Here is a 23,319-nt window from a genome sequence, read left to right on the forward strand (position 1 = left end):
AAAAATTTATGGAGAATAATTTATTTCATCTATTAAAACAAATAAATGACTAATTTAAATAAATAAAATTTCAGTTATTATTGGGACAAGACATGTATATCCTATCTGACAACATAACTAATCCATTGATAGACTTAAAAAGGGAGAGAGAAAGAGAAATACTTTGTTCATAAATTAATTGAATAATTTAGTTAAGTAATAAAATAAAATCTATGGATAATAATATACTAACTTTTGGTAAAATAAATAAATATCCAAGCTATCTAGATCTAAACCTAATCTGTTGACAACCCTAAATATTTAACTCGGAGAGGAAGAGAGAGAGAAATAACTTGTTTATAGAGTAAACAATTTAGTAAATTCAATAAATAACTTTTTTAACTTAATAACATAACTATATAAATAATTGGGTAAGAAAATGAGAGAGAAACAAAGAATTTTCTCACCGTTATATGAACGTCGGGCTCATGCTCAAGATCTAGGCCCGAAGGCCAACCCAAACTCAGACTTGGGCTTAAATATACTCTATTGATATAAACGCAAATCCCAATCCAAACCTGGGCCCAACCCATTAATAATTTTAATCCCAAATGAGACCTAACCTACTAATAGTCCTAAATATTAGGCCTAGGGAGAGAGATTGAAATAACTTAATTTTTAAATAAATTATTAACTACTTGAATAATTTAGTAAATTAAAAAATAGAAATCTATGGATAATATTTTCCTTAATTTTGTAAAATAAGCAAATCAATGTTTTAATTTAATAAAATAACTAAATGTTTATTTATTATTGGGTGTTGGGTTGAATCAAATAACTAAAAATTTAGACATAATAGTTTATCTAATGTATTAAAATATATAAATGAATAATTTGGTTTAGTAAAATAAATAAATAGTCATTTATTATTGGGACGGGATAGATACATATCCCACTCTAGACCTAACTCGTTGATAGCCCAAAAAATAAGGATCCAGAGAGAGAGAGAGAGAGATAAATAATTTGTTAATAATATAATTTATTCATTAATTATATAATTTATTAAGCTAAATAATAAAATAAATATAATTTTTTAATTACTTGAATAATTTAGTAAATTAAATAAATAGAAGTCTATAGATAATAACTTAAGTTTGTAAAATAAATAAATCAATAAGTTAATTAAATAAAAATAAGTACTCATTTATTATTGGGTGCGGGTTGAATCAAATAAATATATAATTGTTTAATTTATTAAAATAAATAAATGAATAATTTGGTTTAATAAAATAAATAAATAAAATTTTAGTTGTTATTGGGACGGGCAGTTACAACTATCCCTCACCTGACCTAACCCGTTCATAGCCCTAAAACTTAGGCTCCAGAAAAATCTCCAATTAATAAGTAATTGCATTTTCTTTTTTTTCGTGGGGTGAATAGAATGAAATTGAAATAGAGAAGGCTCATGTAAGAAAAAGAGTTAGGATTTAGGTCGTTATTCTTTCATCTGATTGAGAAAATCAGAACTGGAAGAATATGAGCTTTCTGCTGGAAGTAGTCGCGGATATTTTTCTTTTTTAAGGGATCACAGATCTTTTTTACATACAGGTCTATATAACATAGAAAAGCAGGATGACCATAACGTGTACGTGTGGGATGAACCAAATCCTCATTGAATTTTATTTTTCCATTAGAAGGGGCTCATACCTGTTCTACAGTACCTCCTGTGAATACTCTGTATGAAAAATTCTTAATGTTAGTTGAGTCCCTGGTTCTCCAATAGATTGACCCACAATAATACCTACAGCTTCCCCAATTCGACCAAGTCGCCACAAACCTTTTCCTTCTAAACAATTAAATGTTTGGTTACCACCAATCAACATCAAGAAGCACCGGTGAGAAAATTCAACATACTGATTTGAACTCAAAAGGGAGCCAGAATGCTAAAAAGATGCCCAGAGAGAGAGAGAGAGAGAGAGATCCAATATTAAATCCAAGATTAATTCCAAGCATCTAACAAATCTCAAACCTCTATTAATTATGTGACAAGCTATCACACAACACAAGACCTACTTGTCCTATTTAACTTATTAAAATAAATAAATGTAATGTAATTTAATTTAGTAAAATAAATTTCTTAAGATGCAAATAAGTAAAAGCATTTGGTTTACTTTCAAATTTTAAATAACTCTTTGCCAGTGTTAGTATGGATTAAAATTCTAGTACTTCGACAACACCAGCATGTGGGCACAAATTCATGATGGATTGCATTTTTTTGGTCTTTACAGGCTAACAACCAAGCTGAGCATATCTCCAATTAATAAGTAATTGCATTCAACCTTATCCAAAAATTCAATAGAAAATCAATTGGTAATTTTTTGAGGAGTTAAGAGTAATGTGTCCAAAATTGATTTGTTAGAGAGATGTGATTAAAGTTTTGAACAGGGTCTTTATAGCTAAAAATTCACGACTATTGGCAAACCTTTTCCTTCTAAACATTTAAATGACCAATGAAAATAAGAAGAACCGATGAGAAAAAAATCCAAGCATCTAACAAGTCCTTAAACTATCTCAAACCTCTATTAATTATTGCAAAATACAAGCAACAACTATTCTTTGTCTAACTAAGACAAAAAAAGACTTGGGAAAAGCACATCAATGTAAACCAGTACAGACTAAAATCACTAATCTCTAAAACAATTGAAGCATTACCTGGTTACCTGATTCCATCATCACCAACAATATAGGTTGCCATTCCCGCAGAAAGCCCAGCATTGTAAGATTAAACCTGTACATAATCATCAAAAAGGTATGGACCCAATACTGGCTCACTGTTGTTATATACACATTTTGGGTATTTTGGGGAGTTTGGGGTATCAGCAGAGGATGTGGGGCACCATCAGCCAAGCATAGTTAGCCAATGCAGAGCATCTTCCTTAAAGCGATGGTGCCCTTGTATGATGAGATGAAGGTAGGCATTGCAACCTTCAGTGAAACATTGGCAGGGACTGGGCATAGGGGAAAGGTACCCACTTCACAAGTGGATTAAGTTCTGGTACTCAAAAAGCAAAAATAACAAGCACTTCACCCAGGAAGAGAGAGGAGAGAGATTGCACGATTGAACCACAACTCTAAAGAAAAATAGAATAAAAACCACAAAATCCAAGCATTTAACAAGTCCCTAAAACTATCTTAAACCTCTATAATTTATTGCAAACTACCACAAACAATTGTTCTTAGTGTAACTAGGAAAAAAGACTAAAAAATGTATTATAATTGAGTTAGAAAACTTAGGCAAAGCACATCATTCTAAACCAACTCAGACTAAAATCACTAATCTCTAGAACAACCGAAAAACAAAGAAAGAGAGTACTTGCCTATCAAAATAAAATTGAAACCAAAATCGTTAATTGGTTACCTGATTCCATCATCACCAACAATATAGGTTGCCATTCTGGCAGAAAGCCCAGCATTATAAGATTAAAGGTGCACATAATCATAAAAAAGGTATGGATTACTGGGTCATTACTGTTATACACACATTTTTTTGGCCTTTTGGGGAGTTTTGGATATCAGTAGAGGATGTGTCCTCTCTGTTTTCAGTGCACATGAGGGGCACCATCACCCAAGAATAGTTAGCCAATGTAGAGTTTCCATAGAGCGATGGTGCCTTTGTATGATGAGATGAAGGTAGGCATTGCACCCTTCAGGGAAACATTGGCAAGGACTGGGCATAGGGGAAAGGTACCCCTTCACAAGTGGGTTAAGCTTTTTCTTGTCCTCAAGCAAAGACCTCAGCCATAAACTGATCATCCCCCCTTATTATTACCATTTGCCGGATGAATTCTAGGATGAGAATACATTGAGTGGTTGGGAAACCTGTGTAGGTATTCTGATTCATTCATCTGAATTGTCATTCTTATCACATACATAAGAGTCAAGGAAGGGGAGAATATGAAATTCTTCATGCTCCAACATTCACTTCCATTCAATATGTAAATCAGCTCATTGACCGCCAAATTTAACCCTTACTTTGAGCTTGGTCTCAAATCTGTCACTGCACCTCATCGAGTGTTCAACCACATTTTGTCCCTTTGAACCTCAGCCGTCACCAAATTATTTTTTTCTTTCCCCTTTTTTTAGGTGTGAGTGCATTTTATGCTCCATCTCACACGGGGTATTTGCTTCTTTCTTCTTTTTCTTTTTTTTTTTGGTGTGAGTGCATTTTATGCTCCATCTCACACGGGGTATTTGCTTCTTTCTTCTTTTTATTTTCTTTTTTTTTTGTGTGAGTGCATTTTATGCTCCATCTCACACGAGGTATTTGCTTCTTTCTTCTTTTTCTTTTTTTTGTGTGAGTGCATTTTATGCTCCATCTCACACTGGTCACAAGCTTGAGGCAGATAACAATACTCATATTCCAAGTTGCTAGTTTTATTATTCAGCTCGGAATAGCGGAGTTGGGACTGACTCATGTCATAAACTGCTAGTTTTACTATTCAGTTCATGCCAGCGGAGTCATTTGGACTTTTGTCCCTTTCTTTTTCTCTTTTTCAATTGTTGAACCTCATGCATTAGCAGTTCAGATGTGAACTAGCTCGAATGATTATCAATTATTCAATCAAGTGCATTGTACACATGAAGGTAGTTTGGGCTGGTCATGGTGAAAGTCATATTCAGCTTCCTTAACCTCATGAATTGTGATAAGTTTGGATCATTCACAAGAATAAAGTCTCACACTTATAAAGATTTCCCTCACTCATTGTATTCCCTCTTGGAATTCACCTAATAAACATAAATTGGAGGGGATTTTCAGTTTATTCAGCCTATCAATGCATGTATGTATGTGTCGGGATAAAGGTTGTTTTGAAGATGGTTTGCATTTTGAGGAAGTAAAGGTGGAGGTTGAGTGTGGACTTGGGTCGAAAGAGCAAACATGAATAGGAGGAGAAGGAACAAAAGAATGGGATAACGTGGGCAATAGATATTAAAAACTCCAAATACTAGGAATTCCTATACATTAACTGTACAAAAAAAAAAAAAAAAAAAGAAAAAGAAAAAGTATTTCGAAAAATGGAAGAAACACAAGTAAGGTGGACAAAGGTACTACAAAACTACCCCCACAGATTATATGCAGAAAGAACACTTTGAAGCAGTAGTCTTTGAACTCATTTAACACCATATGAGGAGCTTAGAGAACAAAGGATTTTTTTTCAAGAGTAAATTTCATTAAAAAAGAAAACAAGGGATTACAATTAAAAGGTGATAAAACATCATCCGAAAGCAAAAACAATACTCCAACAACAGCAAACAACAAAAGATAAAAAAAAAAAAAAATTACAGCACAAATCCAGGGTCAACACACAAAACCAAACTAAAACCATATTCCAAGAACTAAACAAAGCAACACTAGCCCTGGTCAAGATGAGAAAATCTCCAATCAACCCTCTTGAACACTTCAAACAACAGCATCCGCCTCCTGTAAAAACCAGCAAATCAAACTTCCACAACTCCTCCCATCAATCGCACTTACTCCTCCACGTCTGAAATCCTGACCCTCTCCCTCATCCCATGTCTCTCCACCTTCCTCTTGAGTGTTGCTCTTTCACTTCGCCTTTTCTTGTTCTCAAACTCTTTCAAACGCCCTTCTAGCAAAAAAGCCTCACCACCCAAAAAGAATAGGCCTACAGATTTACCAACTTCAATATCCCTCTCCACTAGTTTCCTTAAGTCCACTCGACTCTTCCTTTTCCCATTATCTAAGTTCAAAACTTCATTACTTATCAAAGCTTTACCCACATCCCCCTTCCCTTTCACCTCAAGGACTCCAATCTTCTTCAACTCCCTAACTTCAGAACTGTCATGAATGTTAATTTGATCACTGGAGTTAATATCAATAAGAACCTTATGATTCGTAGCTCTAGAACCAACCTTCCTTGAAAAAACTCTCTTATATTTATTGCTGGGTCCAGTCTCAACAAGTCCCTCTTTTAACCACAAAAAAACCTTAGTAACATGCACCAAATAAGATTTACCTAATCAGTTAATCCTCTTGGATCCGTTCCCAAATGCACCAATCCTTCCAGTTAACACTTACTCAACTAGAAAACATTGTTGTTCCTTTGAAGAACAACATTGCCCTCTATATCAAGACATCTAATCCCTTGATTGCATGTGCTATCATCCCTTACCTGCTTCAATGAAGCCTCTACCACTGATACTGGAGGATATTCCTAAGTACTTCATCCCTTTGCATCTTCTTGTTATTAAAAACACTTGGCTTTTCTCTCTTGCCAAATGAATACTTCTGGTATATAACACAATATATCACTTTGCCTTTTTTGGAGATCCCAAGAATTTACCGGCTATTTAAATCTTCCAAAGACCAGTTTTGGATAGCAATGATTTCAGACTTTTCAAAGTTAATTAGAGAAAATGACTTATTAGCATAAACTAAACTTTGATGCATTTGATGCTGTTACTACAAAGAGCTTGTCCTAATGTTGAGATTTAAACAAGTTGCAATTGCCTATGCTCATTAATTGCACACTTGCTTTTGTTATATTTGTGCAAGGAGGAGGAAGAGGGCCTTCCAATTACTGATCAGAAAAGGAGGCATGTTCCAGCATTCAAAGTATGGAAATTGGAAAGTGCTTACTGCTAAGTGATTTCAATTAACTCAATGAACATTCAGCCTGGTTTCTGGTTTCTGGTTTTGGGATTCAAGCACCAAGTGGGATGAAATAAAATTGAGTTATAAAGCATCTTTTAGTTCTAACTGCCAAATATAACTAAATGGGATTTCAAGTTTCGATGAATCAACAACCACTTGTTTCAAATATCTCATATCCACTATGAGATAGTACACTACCATATTAAGTTTTCAAGCTGCTGAGAAAGTCAAAGGTAGGTTATAGTGATTATGAACACACAAACGAAATAAAGAAAAGGGGAATCTTACCTTCACATCTGCTGAGAAAGTTAGTTGAAAGTTCATCCATTTCAATAAGATTTTCTCAGGTGGTTGATTCATCAGCTCCTCCACATCCTAACGATTTATGAACAAAATACAACATATGAACTAAAAAGTAGCAAATGACATTTCATAAAAAATCACAAATAAGCAGAAAACTTCTATAAAAAGGCTATTTCACCTTACTATCATCAACTAACTCCACCAATTGAGGTGTTTTCCTCAAATTGAGGTCCGCCCATAGTTGTATCTAAGGTTAAAACATCAAAGTAATTGTTTCAATTATAGAAAATATTACTTATATAATTTTCAGTTTGTATCATCACCATGTGCTCAAAAGTCAAAATAGAAAAATGGCTTTCAAGCAAACAGTCCAGAATCAAGACTTAACACTCTAAAGTCTAAAGAAAGCTCAAACTTCATTCATATAATAGTGATTTTTAGATGACAACCAGAGCATACCTTAATGATTTGAGATATCAATTGAAGCACTAGATGACAGAGGAAATAAAAAACACAGAATATTAATATTCGTACTGACCAGAAACTACTAGCACTTAGGAGCACCCTACCAACTTTCATAACTTAGTAGAGGGAAAAAATAAATTTAATCAAAATCAACATGATGCAACAAAAATCCATCTCAAAATATACATTTGTTCATAGATTGCAATATGCCAACGTAATTATAGAGGAAGAAAATAACAAAAATCCAACCAAAGTCGTCAGAAGGACCAAATAAAGAAAAAAGAATGTGCAGTGCAACAACACAAAACATGTAACTTAGCATTGTACTTACTGAGCATATGGTATCGACTATTGTACAAGCAAGGGCAGAATAATGAAATAAACATAGATAGCAAACTCCAATCTTGTTTGAAGTTTACAGGCTTTCTATCATGCACTTTTTAGATAATTTTCAGGGTTCATATGAAAAGAACCTAATAGATATTAGGTTAATAAGTTTTACTTCTTTGTACTTTGGCATGGAACAGAATATTCAGAAAACTATCAAAAAACTAGTGACGACCAAAATATTCTTGAAAATAGAAAAGAACTAACGACTAAAACAGCATGTATACTTACCCTTCAATGAAGTCCTGCGTGCCAATATTAACTACTGTACATCCAATAGCCTTAGCAGAATCGAGGCATAGTGTAAGATTTTCATTCCTTTCCCAAGGGTTCAGCACCCTCTTTGTATTGATTGCTCGTTCATCAGTGTCCCAGGGACTGCCACATTGATAAGTTTACTACATCAAAGAATATGCCTTCAGATTACAAAGCCCCAAAACCAAGAAAGAAAACCATCTCCAAATTCAAATTAAAGCAAAGGGCTTAACAGGGAAATCACCATAGAAGAACGCCATCTTTTACAATCTCGAAGAGATCATTAGTGGAAGGATCTAGCGAATGATCTTTCTATGATATGTGTAAAGGTGTACTATGTGTAACTCTATTTTATGTTAGCCAGTAGATGCTTTGATTCCGAGACAGAGCGAGTAATGGGCATATAATCGTATTAGTATATAATGCAGCAACTGTCACCAATTATCGCCCATAAATGATAGAATGTAATATAAAGTGGTGGTCTTTAGGATGTTTAGGATCTAGGACTGAATTGAAGGAAAATATTTCTGTTATGGGGGAGGGGGGAGGGCTATATAGTGCGGTCAGAAGAGGTAAAAGGCTATGTTTCTTTCACTGTTCAAAGTAACATGATAAGCAATTTTTTTTTATCGGCAACAGAAAAATTGAAATATTAATTTAGAATAGAAAGATACAACTAGAGGTTGTAAAAAAAACAGCAAACCCAAAAAGCCAGCCCAAATTTTCACATGAGCCCAAAACATGGGTTGTCTCTGAATTCCTTGTTTAGCTAGGCCATCTGCCATGCTGTTTGCAGATCTTCTAATCCATCTTATTTGGATGAGCATATCTCTAGAAAGTTGTTTGAAGTGCCTCCTGAATTCATTCCTTAGCTGCCAAATTACCCCTTCCTCAGTTTTGATCAGCAACATGCCCAGTTCAGATTTGCCGCACCACTGCGGCTAACCCTACTTCCTACAGGCGTTGGTTGCGAATTGCTCGAGGGAGACGATGATAGACCACCATTTTGGTCCATCATCTCCCCATCTCCTTTGGTCATGTGCCTACTTAAAAGGGCGCGTGGCTTTTTAAGGTCTGGGTCCACCCGATTTAAAAAAGTTGGCCCATTCACTTGCCTAGACCCATTAGATCCTGATGGGCCTTGGCCCAACCCTCTATCCCTTTGCCAGTCACGTGTTTACTTAAAACAACATGTGACTGGTTGACTAGCCTCGGTTCATTAGACCAGACTGAACCAGCTCACAAGACTGGCTTGAACCCTGAAACCTTGCCGACCTTTGTTCATTTTGTTTTGAAATTTGAACTGGAACAAGCCCATCTCCATTTAATTCCCCTGTCACCGACTGAACATAGGACCTGCCATCCCTCAGCCCACCTTGCCATGCAGACTTTCCCCAAGTGTTTAAATTTCTTGGGAACCTCAGTTGCCTTAACTTCTCTTGTAGAGACTACACTGCCTTGCAAACCACACAACCAAGCCTGTTTTGTCTCTTCTTCTTCCCTCCTTCCATAGCTGGGCTTCAATGGAGGTAGCAAGCCAAACGGGGTAAACTAAACCATCTGAAACAACCTCTATCTTCTTTGGAATATCACTGGGTTTAATACCACCTAACATCACTACAACTGAATGGAGATCACAATCAAACACACCATCTAATCTTGCATCACAGACTACAACTATTGATTGTAATACTTCCTCCTTCCAGAGGTTGAAAAGTAACCCAAGCAATCTGACTATTACATTGTCCTCAGTCACAAAACTTTTGGTATTGGAGAGAGAACACCATTTCGAGACTGTGGCAGCACCAGCCTCTGAGTGAATAATTAAAGCTGAAATCTCTACTTCATCTTCACCCAGATCTAACAAAGCTTTACAAGAGGCATAAGGAGTAATCACCATCGGATTTTACAGGTTTAATTCTCTGAGTATCGCCTGCGCAATACCTCTCCAATCCTTTGGTGAACTTGAGGTTTCCACCACAAATTTCTTCCCCCAATTCTCCTTTTCTACTGATGCTACTAGTTTAAAACTTCTTTTTCCTTTTTCTGCAATCAACCAGTTTCTGTCACTGGGTTCTTCCATTCTCTTTTGTATACCCCCTTTCTTTTCCTTTGCTACAACCTCTACTTGTTTTGTTTTCAGCTGCTGAATAAAGTCACTCAGTACCTGTGTCACTGCCTTCCAACCATTACCCCTTCTACTTTCTGGGAAGCAGACCACCTGCTTCTTTCTTCCTCCAAAGAATTCCTGCAGAATTACGTAACAACCTTTCGCATTCTTTTTGCATTCCAACTCATACCTCTTTCTTCCATCAAGGTTGAATTTCGTAAAGTTCATTTGTTTACCTTTAGAACTTGCTTCTAAACAAACTTCTGCATCCATTCGATCACTTCAAGACCTTCCAGCAATATTGTAGTTCTCTCTGCCTCCCTAATCTTCAAGCTCTGTTGGCCTTTGATCCTTACCTCTTCAAGAATGAAAACTTTTGCTTCAATCTTTATCTCTTTCCTCCATTTTGCAACTTCTACAAACCTGTTCTCCATCTCTCTTCTCTCACTCATTGGAATCGGCTGATTGAGAATATGGATACTATGTTGGCGGATTGAAAATCAGAACAATAACTTCCTTGACTCCACCCCCTTCTTTTCTTCTTCATACTCTTCTTTTATTTTAGTATTTTTTCACAGCTTTTCTGGGTCTAGAACAGGGCTTCACCCCTTCTTTTCTTCTTCATATTTCTTCTATTTATTTTAATATTTTTTCACCAGTTTTTCTGAGTCTAGAACAGGGGCTTTGCCACCTACTTTTCACATTCATTTTCTTTTATTTTAGTATTTGTTCCCTATGTTTTGTTGATCTCAAATAGGGGATCCACCCCCTACAGTTCTTTTAAGTTCCAACTCCTAAGTTATAAGTTGTAACTCTAATAAATTGTTTTGCCTACTTGAAGCAACACTACAAGAAACACAAGCACAAAAGTGCAGAATACATAAATCCAAAGAAACTAGTTCAGAATTGGTAGAAATCCATCAACTTATTATTTTTAAATTCCATGCCTAGGTGAGGGCTAGGTGCCTAGGTGCCCGGGCGCCCCGCCATGGTCACCTAGCCTTGCATTGGCACCTTGGAAACTATGAGCAACAGTTCTTTTTCTTTACTTCTGTAAGTGCTTCCATGATGAAATCTAGTTCCTACTCAAACTTTGGTGGACAACAAGCTGTATCTTTGTTTATTCATATCTATTTTTCATCATTAGTCACCCAAATTACCTTCTGTCACACTGGAAAGTCCACTACTAGATATGGAAGCTGTAGCACCCCTACTTGTCTGCCATAACTTTTAGTGAGAATTATGAATTATGTCATTCTGATGGGACCCTATGATTTCATGAAACAAGCACTAACCTAGACCATGATTTGATGTTAGATGCATAACTGAAATCTATAGGCCTAGACATAAGCCGATAGATGCATATGTTAATGAAGTAACAAAAGTTGATTAAGCAAGCCAAAAGATCCAGGCTATGGCATTTGAATCATATCTACCTGATGAGCACGGCAAATGAGATCTAGATCATGTTTTTGAAGGAATTCAGTGACCTTGTCATCTCCAAATGTATAAGATACACCTCTGTCATTTTCTCCCCATCCTTGTTCTTTATCAGGATCAGCCCATAGCAAATCACAGAGAAGTCCCTGATCGGGCACATCAACAGGGCGAGCAATATTCCGTATCTGATCCAAGTTCTTCAAGTCAGGGGACAATCCTCCATGCATGCAAAGGATCTTGTCATCAATAAGAGCAGCCACTAGCAGGCAGTTGAAGCAATCTGTAAATGTCTTCCAAAGGCGGACATTAAACCTTCTCTTGCACTCGTCATAAAACCCATATATTCAGTTGATGGAAGCACACTCATGGTTGCCCCGAAGAAGGAAAAAGTTCTCCAGATATTTAATTTTGTATGCAAGGAGAAGGCAAATGGTCTCTATGCTCTGCTTACCACGGTCCACATAATCCCCAAGGAAGAGATAATTTGCTGCAGGTGGGAATCCACCATATTCAAAAAGCCGAAGAAGATCAGAATACTGACCATGGATATCTCCTACCAAAGAGTCAAGTAGTTCAGCAATGGAAATTTCATTATTAAAGCAAATGAATGGAGCTACACTTTTACTCCACACAAGATATTTGTAGTTTAACAGAAAATGTTGTAATTGAATTAGAGAACTTGGTAAATATGATAATTATCTTTATGCATTTGCATCAGCTGTGTAGACACATGGGTAGACGCCCAACAAAACAAAAAACTTGCTCCTTCCGGTACTTAATAAAATTCAAAATATGGCTGCCTTTGCTCTGAGATACTCATTACTCAATCGAAATCCACAATCATTTTTCTCAAATATCAATCAAAACAATCATAAAAGCATGTAGATAATGGGAGTTGTCATTTTTGTATCTAAGATAACAGGCTTTGGAAAGGCAAACATATGCTGTTACCATGTGCTAGACAATGTCTGTTATAAAATCTGCTTAATCTTAACACCTATGATGTGACACATAGGATGAAGTCAACAAAAAGATAAATGCTTAGATATGAATATTTGTCCTCTATTAGTTCTTTATTGGGTAAAAACCAACCTGGTGGAGTCTGTGGATGAGACACTGATCCTGAACATTACAGGAGTTGGTCCATGAGGGTCCCCATGTTTCATTGATCTCGACTTGTTCAACACTTGATTGTTCTAAACATGTTCACCACATAGTTTGGCCAAGGCAAACAACATCAGGGAAAGAAAGTTGGATGCGAGTGTGAATTCACATCCAGTTAGTCTTCTTGGCTCTATGTTCCCTGCTCTCAGGCCATTTGAACGACCATCACCAATCTTGTAGTTCTTTCCATTGGCCCTTTACTCCCAATCTTTTCTTCTCTCTTTTGCCCTTCCATCTCCCTTTATTTTCCTTTACTTTCTTCTAAAGTTCATCATGGATCTTTCCATGCTACAAAATGGAGAAAATCTCATTTCAATTGAAGCTAAAACCTTTCCCTCCATCATATCTCTGACCCTAGTGACTCAATCATTCAATGAGGGAGAGTAGTAGAGAAAAGTGTGAAAGAGACGTAATTACATGACATTCAGATTTTCTACTCACAGGCATATGATCTAATACATCTCCAAAACTATGGGATAAGTTCCTTGGAATCTTGGACAGAATAAGCATTTTTTATGGTAAAGAAAAATTCATTAAAACAAAATGAAGACACAAAATAAGGTTGTAAGGAATTACCCACAAAGGACAAGAGAACCAACAAGCATCCTAAACTCCCCATCATGACCAATCAAATAAGAACTTACATAGACTAATGGCGGTATGGCACACATAATGGGTATGGCACACTTTGAAAACTATGACATTCAGATTTTCTGCTCACAGGCATCTGATCTAATACATCTCCAAAACTATGGGATAAGTTCCTTGGAATCTTGGACAGAATAAGCATTTTTTATGGTAAAGAAAAATTCATTAAAACAAAATGAAGACACAAAAATAGGTTGTAAGGAATTACCCACAAAGGACAAGAGAACCAACAAGCATCCTAAACTCCCCATCATGACCAATCAAATAAGAACTTACATAGACTAATGGCGGTATGGCACACATAATGGGTATGGCACACTTTGAAAACTATGACATTCAGATTTTCTGCTCACAGGCATCTGATCTAATACATCTCCAAAACTATGGGATAAGTTCCTTGGAATCTTGGACAGAATAAGCATTTTTTATGGTAAAGAAAAATTCATTAAAACAAAATGAAGACACAAAAATAGGTTGTAAGGAATTACCCACAAAGGACAAGAGAACCAACAAGCATCCTAAACTCCCCATCATGACCAATCAAATAAGAACTTACATAAACTAATGGCGGTATGGCACACATAATGGGTACGGCACACTTTGAAAACTATGACCCAAATATAAGAACCATTACAAACAAGAAAAAACAAGGATTCTCTCAGACCTCTATCCAAACACCATACTCCAGCCATTAGAATCGCCCTCATCAGGTATCAAAAATGTGTCTCCAAATATGGTTACCGGTGTCAACTAAACTCCTACCCCATTCTTTTTTTTTTTCTTTCATTGATAATTAACTCCCACCCCATTCTTTTCAATTGACCCTCACATAGTGTTCTGTTTCTAAAACTTCCCCCGATTTCTGCTCTCTTATTTCCTCATCTTCCAACTGTTCAGAAAACTCCCCTCCTAAATATAACACTCCCAACACTTCCCTCATTTCAACTTGAGTTTCTTTACTAATGACTTTCTTCAGAATAAGCATTTTTTTAAGTGGTATATGATTATATTGCTGTAATGCAGGGAAACTCCTACTTCATTTATAATGGAGTATTGAGATATATACTCAGATGAACAAAACAAAGAACAGAATGTACACAAGACAGCTTGCATCAGAGAGAGAGACAGAGAGATGGAATCCCAGTTACACTGGGTTGCTTAGCTGTAACCCCTGGAATTGCTGAGTCCCTCTTTGCCAGCAGATCAGGTATCACTCAGTCCTATGCATAACAACCTCTATGATGGAAGCTTTTGAGTCAAAGATCCGGCTGTAGCACTCTTTCCAGATAGCTTAAAAAAGAGCAAATGGTGTTACTTTATTTTAATTTTTGAGAAAGGATAACAAAAATTTGATTAAATAAAAGAGGTAGTACATGAGAAGATGTACATCAGAGAAAAAGACATACACAAGGTGATGAGGACCAAATCGCGCTGAGTCTCTGCCGGCAATGACAGCTCGAACAATGTGAACTAAGGTCATCAAGTTGTATCTACAAGATCAAACACATCAAAGAGCCCGAGAGGATGACTCAGGCAAGGGGACTCTAACAGGCAAGTTAGTACCAAGCTGCCAAAGAGAACCAGAGCTAGTGGGCAGAGAATCAGAGCCGAGAGCTTAGTAAAGTAAGTGTATGTCCAATACGTCCAAAGGTGATAAGCCTTATCCGCACGTTGCTTACAAAGTACGCCCTCACAGAGTCATGGTGGCCCTTATCTGGTTCCTTGCAAAGCGGAAGGAGCCGAGTTTAACATTGCCAGGTGGGCATCATGTCCGCAGACTTTCCAGGGGCACTCAATGGTGCGAATGGATGAGGAGAGACATGCCCCATAGGCTGGATCCATCCTTAGGTAGGAAGCTGTTGAACAGAAACCCTGCTAGAAAGGCCAATTTATAACCCTGGCAGGAATTTTTTGGTAAGGGAGGAAAAAGGAATGTGTATATTCCGATAGGTAACTTAGAAGGGAGGGATGTTTTCTGAAAATCTTGATGAGCTTCCCAACTCTGCTGGGTAAGATAGATAAGGAATACATGCATGGGGGAACAGAAAAAAAAATAATAATGGGTCTCAAGAAACAAAGAATCCCATTCTCTACTAAACTCTCTCAATGTTTTTAAACAGTGGTATTAAGGGCTAAGGAGAGTTCCTATGGCGTCTAGGAGTCAGCATGGATTATCTCTTACATAGAAAGTATTGAAATGGGCTATAGTGGCCACTGCCATTAAGATAGCTGATGCTCACTGCAGAGATCATCTGAGACCATTTGAAGCAAACAAAACTTTTTTCTTTCCAAATCCTGATTTTGGCCTTCTAGAAGGGAAGTGCTAGTCATGGAGCTGAGAAATGCATTCTTTACCAAATAAATGCCTGGAAGTAACACGATTTTAAAGCCTTTCTTTCCAGATGCAATCAAGATGTAAATTGTTTGCTTCCCTTTCGACCAGAGGTTGCTAGAGATTTTCACTTGAATCAGGGAGCTATATAGAGGTATTGTAGGTGTTGGATAGAGCACATTGATGCTCTGTGACCTCAAGATGGATATGATCAGGGTGTCTGGCAACAAAGCTATATGAATTCCTCAGTCAACTTGCTCAGTTCTGTTAAAAATTGTTATCACAAAATGCAATGCCCAATCATCTCTACTGAGACCAAAATTTTTTTTTATATGACTGCTTAGACATGATCAAATTTAGTCATGCCTCAACATATAATATATAAGCAAATGAGTCTAATCTCTTTGGTAAGATTATGCATGTTATAGATGACATAGTAAGACAGAAGGCATTTATACTAATGAGTTCTATTTGCAAATTTCAGGTGCAAATATAATTATATTTCCATTTTCAGGATTTGACACTGGTGAAAGTAATTTTGCTTTGTTACGGAGAACAAAAAAAGGAACCTCCTTCTAAAACCATTTCCAATAAGTTTCAAATTTATCTTGACACGATGCATTGCAATGTTTTGAGAAATTGGTGCAAAACTGCATCAAATTACTTGCAGAAAAATAATGGATTTTTAGCTCCTCTAAAGTGCTACAAGAAATGGTAAAGTGCAAAAGGCATCATCAGGCTGGCATAGAGATACAAATGTGGACAACCAGAAGCAACACCAAAAAAACTTAAAAATTATTTTCATTTGAGTCATAAATCACAGCCATAAAATCTAATAGACCATTCAGGTATTGAATGGTCTTTATATTTATTTATTTTAAAAGCCAATAGACCATTACTACTAATATAAACAGCAATAAAAGGTACTTGAGAAGTTGACAAACCATTACAAAGGCATATAACACAAAAGAATCTACCAAACGAAATATAAACAAAGGAAGGCATTTTTAAAATAGGTGCATGCCTTTTGAAAAGGGCAATGCCATGTACCCTATGTTTCAAATCCAGAACAATCATCCAACAAGCCAAATTCTCTGTCTCGGAATCAAAGCATCTACATAGTACACCTTTACACATATCATAGAAAGATCATTCGCTATGATCTTTTACAATCTCAACCCAAAACCATAAACTGCATACAAAAATGAATTCAAATTCAACGTTTACGCATTCAAGCTGCAGATCCTATAATAGTACTCACCCGAAGGAAGACTTCAAAATCCTATACCTCCTCGTCCATGTCCAGATACGATTCGATCAAACACGCAGCCCTCTCTTCCTCAGTCAAAGACTCTCCAACGGCTTTCAGCTCCGACGTCCTGGAAAGCAAGTTTCTGATTGTCACTCGCCCGATCTCCCTCATTGAGAGAAACTGCAGAAACCAGCCGCCAAATCAAGAAAATAGACAAAACATCGAAGTAACCCACAAACAAGAAAGCTACTTGGGTTTTAGGGTTTTGAGGATTACTCACATTGGAATTCAAGCTGCGAAGCTCCACCTGAGTGAACTGACACTGGAGCCATGGATCGCCATTCGCAGGTAAGTCTGAGGAAATCGAGTGGTTTTGTTCTCTGTTTTTTCTTTTCTAAGAAGCACGATATCGAGGTCTTCTCTGAATGGAAAACACCAAGTCTTATATAGAAATTAATCGATGACCTCTTGCTCTCAGGTCGATGGATAAGGATTTAGACCGTTACAAAATCAATTTAAATGACAAGGTAAAGCGTATCAAAGATTGCAGAATAAATACCACGATTCTTACAACGGTATATTTAAAATTCTAACAGAATTAGTCATCGAGCGGTGGTGGCCTTCGGGAATTACCGTGTCCTTCACCTCCATCCAAAGTAGCCAGACAGAAATACTTATCAAAAAGGGAATAAGCAGCCGGACAGAAAAAGAGAATGGAGTGGGGAGAGGGATTTTTCAGAACGTCCGAAGCCTGTTCATTGGCCGGGCTCGGGCTTGGATTTTGTCAAAATTCTAATCGGCCTGGCCGGAAGTCCGAGTCCGATATAGTGTAAAGTTGGGAACAGAGTGGTGAGAGGGAATTTTGAGAATGTCCGAACATAAAAGAGGGACTCTATCATAATACAAGGTATTATGTCCGAGCATCCCGTTGGCCACTCATCACACACCGGCGCGTTGGACTGTGGAACAGAGTGGTGAGAGGGAATTTTGAGAATGTCCGAACATAAAAGAGGGACTCTATCATAATACAAGGTATGATTTGAGAATTCAGAATATGACGAAAGTGTCCCTTACATAACTGTTTAATTTATATGACAAGTAGGGGTGTACATACGGTTTGGTTCGGTTCAAACCGATGACCTAACCCACTATTTAATTTGGTCATATCCCTCAATTGAACCGAACGAAAGAGGGTTTAAACTGAACCAATCCTTACCGTATTTAAAAAATAAAAGGACTGAGTTAGTAGAAAAAGGGAAAAATCAAACAAGAGTTAGTAATTAGTAAATACTAATTAGTAATTACTCTTTGATAGTTTGACTCCTAACCCAACTCGGGCACTCCAATGTGGTTGTCTTTTGTGTTTCCCACTTACTAGTTACTAGTAATTACTAAATACTAATTAGTAAAGTAGTAATTAATTTAAGTTAGTGTTCTTATTTAGTATTGATACTAACAAAAATTCCGATTGGGCTCAATGCCTAAAGGGAGATTTAAGAAAAAGAGTAATATATAAAACAATAATTAAATAAATTAAGGGAAAATTCCTAATTAGTACCGTATACTTTGGGCCTAGTGTCACTTTGGTCCCCAAACTTTAAAACGTGACAACTCAATACCTGAACTTTCAAAATATGCCAATCCAATACCTGACGTTAACCAGCCCATTAAACAGTCGCTAAGTGGCATTTAAAAAGACATAAACACCCTTTGAGTGTCATCTAATTGTCTTTAGCAACCATCCAAACGTTGACCAAAAATGAATAGTCTCAAATCATTGTCTCTTCTATTCATGAAAGTTGGGGTCATGTCTTAGTGGGCATTATAGTGACTCCAACTTTCTTGAATAGAAGAGGCAAGGATTTGTCACTGTTCATTATTTTATCAACATTTGGATGGTTGATAAAGAGAATTAGATGACACACGAAGGGCATTTGTGTCTTTTTAAATGTCACTTAATGCATGGTTAATGGTAGGTACTGGATTGGCACGTTTTGAAAGTTCGGGTACCGAATTATCGTGTTTTAATGTTTGGGGAGTAAAATGACACTAGGACTAAAGTACAAGGTAGTAATCAAGAATTTTTCCTTAAATTAGTGAAACATAATACAATTAATATAAATAAATAATTATATAATATACAATTTTATATAGTATAGTAGTTTGGTTTTCTGTTTGATTTTATTAAATTTGTAACACATCAAAAACCGAACCAAACCAATACCTGAATTAGCTTATTCAGCTTGGTTCAGTTCGGTTTTCGATTTTTGATCCAAATTTGAACACCCCGCTTTCCAAGGGAGAGGATTAGAGGTGTAAATCGAGCTGTTCTGGGCCATAACAAGATTTTGGACCAGACCTGCACACGGGTCGTGCTGGGCACAACACAATCATGTGGATCATGCTGGGTCGGGGGTTTCAGGTCCATAGGCCTGCACGACATAGCCCAACAAGTAGCACAACCTACAAGCCCGCAATGGATCGAGTGTAGCCCATTCGAGAAACTAGCCGTTTGGGGCCCTTGGGGAACCCCCCCCCCCCCCCCAAACAGCTAATTTCACCTTTTTTCCAAGGGGCTTTTAAAGATATACCACCTCAATAAACAACTATAAGCCTATAAATAGCTAGTTTGGGACAATAATGCCCCTTCAATAACTATATCCTATAATTATATATCAACTAGTTTGAGACATTTGGGGCATTTGGGTAAAGTGATAGATATTTTACAATAACCAAAATACCCCTCTCAACAACTAAAAAACTGCTAGTATTTAGGGTATTTTAGGCAATTGAATTATTTTCAATTCCTATAAATAACTCTATCCTCCACTATTCTCACCACACCAATTTAGCAATTCTTTTCTCAATTCTCATACTCTCAGTCTCATCTCATACAATCGCATATTGTCATACACTTAGCCATTTAGGAGGCTTTGAGGCTTCAACCGTTAAAATCAAGTTGAGATTCTAAACTGGTAATCCGATCATGCAAGTAATTGCAATTAAATAAATTTTTATTTGTTAGAATTAAAAAAAAAATGGTTGGCTCCTCCTCTTGAAACCAATTCCCTAACATTAAGTTCACTAGCCTGATTTAGCAAATATTTAAAATAGATGAAGTTGAGGGGAAGAGAAAAAGAGCCATTTGCCAAAAATGTAGGATTGGCTTTAACTTTAGTAGCAAGGGTAGCATTGGGCACTTGGATAGACATTTACTCTTCTATGAGAAACAAGAAAAAGACATCTACTTCAAAGAATATTTGTTAGATGTTAAGGATAAATTACAAGACAAAGGAGGTCATGACACTACTACACTTGATCGAGCACAAGATTAAAGTCATGGAGATGGAGTAATTTTTTCAATTTTATTTAAATTATTTGTTATTTTTTCAACAATGTAATTTTTATTTTCAATTTATAATTTTTATATTTTAAATGAAATAAAATTCCTATTTTTTTTACAATTTATTATTCATTTTGTATTTTGGTAAACATTTTTTTTTTCATTTCTTCGTTAGATTTTTTGTTTTTTCAATTTGTTCCCAAATGAAAGTTAAGTATTTTAGTTTTACTTAGCAAAAAAATTAAAAAAAAAACAAAATAAAATGTCAAAATGACAACAAGAAAAATCAGTATGGGCCTTTTTGGCCCGATTCGGCCCAGGCGCAAAGCCCGACCCATGTTCCCAATCGGTACGACTTGTAGCTTGCTTGTCCCAAACCTACATGGGCTCGAGTTGTGGGTCGTGTTGGGCTAACCCCACAAATTATCCCAAGGGAGGGAAGCACGGTCCGGCTCGGCCCACAGGCCAGCATGACACAATCTGCTCTTTGTGCGGTCTACATGCGGACAGTGCCATGCTGGCCCAACATGACCCGATTTACACCTCTAGTTAGAGGATACTAAGCTTCATGCAACAATGTTGTTGTTTGCAACATACAATCTTGACCACAAATCTGTAATCATTTGTATCAAGACTTTGTCTTTCTAGTTTCAATGGTCAATTCCAAAATTTTCACCATCCAATTCATTAACCATTGCATACCCAAAAAAAAAGTTGTTTGATCACTCAGTTTTTTTTTTAGGAAAAGGTGAAAACAACTTCAAAACCAAGCTTTTTGATCACTCAGTTTAACTTTATAGATTTCAACCCTTTAGGCATGAAGTTTGGAAGACGAATTTTAAGTAAAACACAACCCTTGAAAAAGGGAACAAATTGAGATTATGATAAAACACTAAGACTAGATGCATAATACTAAACAAATCATAAGTGCCATTAACTTGTTTAGGTTATCTACGCATATCAGAACTTAGATTTTCAAGTTGCAAATGCGAACTTGCATATGTAAAATCACAACACATCCCCCACCACCACTAGAATAAATATAATAAAACAAAAAGAAATTCTCCGAATGAAGTTGGAAAAATATTATATATATATATATATATACATATACATACCTACATATCAGACTAGATGCACAGTCAACACGTCAGACCATGTTGACGTGGCACTGTCTGACCCGTTGGACCTAGACGCTCGAAACCAGTGACCTATGACCCAAAGGCAAAAACGTTTTAGCCTTCGGGTCGGTTTTTAAAACATTACCTTTTTTTCCTATTTTGAAACACTGGTAGATTTTTTTCCTCCGGTCCTCAATCATGACGAATCCACATTTGAGGTTGATGGAACAGGAAAATCAAGGTATAGTGTCACACTCTCTACACAGATGGATTCCGAGGTTAAAACCTTTTGCAAACCTTTTCCATAAAATAATATATACTACTTTAAAATAATAAAATTACATTTATTATTGGGACGAGACAGGTACATCCTATCCCACACCTCACTAAACATATTAGTTACCCTAAAAATAGTCTCCGGGAGAGAGAGAGAGAGAAATAATTTGTTAGGAAAATAAATAATTAATTAGTTAATTAAATAATTCAATAAATTAAGTAAATATAAATCTATGGATAATAATTTACTTAATTTTATAAAATAGATAAATCAATAATTAACTTTAACAAAAAATATAAATAAATATTCACTTGTGATTGGTGCAAGACAAGTCCAAGCTATCCCCAACCAAACTTGCATCATTGACAACCGTAAATATTGGTCCCAGGTTGAATTAAATAAATAAAACTTTATGGAGAATGATTTATTTAATATATTAAAATAAATAAATGATTAATTTAATTTAGTAAAATAAATTTTTAGTTATTATTGGGACAAGATATGTATAGCCTATTCGACACCATAACTAATCCGTTGTTCAAAAATTAAATCATTAATTAGATGAATAATTTAGTTACGTAAATAAATAAAACCTATGGATAATAATTTACTAACTTTAGGATAAATAAATAAATATCCAAACTATCTAGATCTAAACCCAATCCATTGACAACCCTAAATATGTAACTCAGGAGGGAGGGAGAGAGAGAGAGAGAGAGAGAGAGATAATTTGTTTATAAACTAAAATAATTTAGTAAGTTCAGTAAATATTTTTTAACTTAATAGCATAACTATATAAGTAATTATGTGAGAAAATGAGAGAAACAAAGAATTTCCTCACCATGATTCTGGCTCTATATGAACTTCAGGCTCATGCTCAAGATGTAGGCCCGAAGTTCAACCTGGACTCGGACTTGCGCATAAATATGTTCTATTGATCCCGTTAATAATTTTAATCCAAGCTGAGACCTAACCAACTAATAGCCCTAAATATTAGGCTTAGGAAGAGAGATTGAAATAACTAAATAGTTAAATAAATTATTAATTACTTGAATAATTTAGTAAATTAAAAAATAGAAATCTATGGATAATATTTTACTTAATTTTGTAAAGTAAACAAATCAACAATTTAATTTAATAAAATAACTAAATTCTCATTTATTATTGGGTGTCGGGTTGAATCAAGTAAATAAAAATTTATACATAATAGTTTATCTAATGTATTTAAATATATAAATGAATAATTTAGTTTAGTAAAATAAATAACTTTCATTAATTATTGGGACAGGACAGGTACATGCTATACCACACTAGACCAAACTCGTTGATAACCGAAAAAATAAGGATCCAGAGAAAGAGAAAAATAAATTATTAACTAATTTATTAAACTAAATAATAAAATATATATATATAATGACTCAAATCATCTAGTAAAATAATAAATAAATATCCAATCTATCTAAAACCAAGCCCGGCTCATTGATAACCCAAAATATTAGACTCGGGGAGGGAGAGATATAGTGAAATAATTTTTTGACAAAATTAAATTGTTTAGCAAATTAAATAAATA

General features: G+C 35.8%; 1 long non-coding RNA gene and 1 pseudogene across 2 annotated transcripts; both read right to left on the reverse strand.

The window, feature by feature from the left end:
- Positions 1-1,307: 1,307 nt before the first annotated feature.
- On the reverse strand, positions 1,308-12,778 carry LOC148802375 (serine/threonine-protein phosphatase PP1 pseudogene; annotated as a pseudogene). The gene is made up of 5 exons (XR_016082452.1): positions 12,705-12,778; positions 11,609-12,230; positions 8,039-8,185; positions 7,134-7,202; positions 1,308-7,027 (listed from the first exon to the last, which is right to left on the reverse strand). The product of XR_016082452.1 is annotated as a serine/threonine-protein phosphatase PP1 pseudogene (transcript).
- Positions 12,779-15,832: 3,054 nt separating this feature from the next.
- LOC148802376 (uncharacterized) lies at positions 15,833-18,151 on the reverse strand. The gene is made up of 2 exons (XR_016082025.1): positions 17,289-18,151; positions 15,833-17,188 (listed from the first exon to the last, which is right to left on the reverse strand). It is a non-coding gene; the product is annotated as an uncharacterized LOC148802376 (long non-coding RNA).
- Positions 18,152-23,319: the final 5,168 nt, after the last annotated feature.

This window comes from Nelumbo nucifera, chromosome 2, assembly GCF_055504915.1.
Source record: "Nelumbo nucifera cultivar China Antique chromosome 2, China Antique-T2T, whole genome shotgun sequence".
NCBI classification, from domain to species: domain Eukaryota; kingdom Viridiplantae; phylum Streptophyta; class Magnoliopsida; order Proteales; family Nelumbonaceae; genus Nelumbo; species Nelumbo nucifera.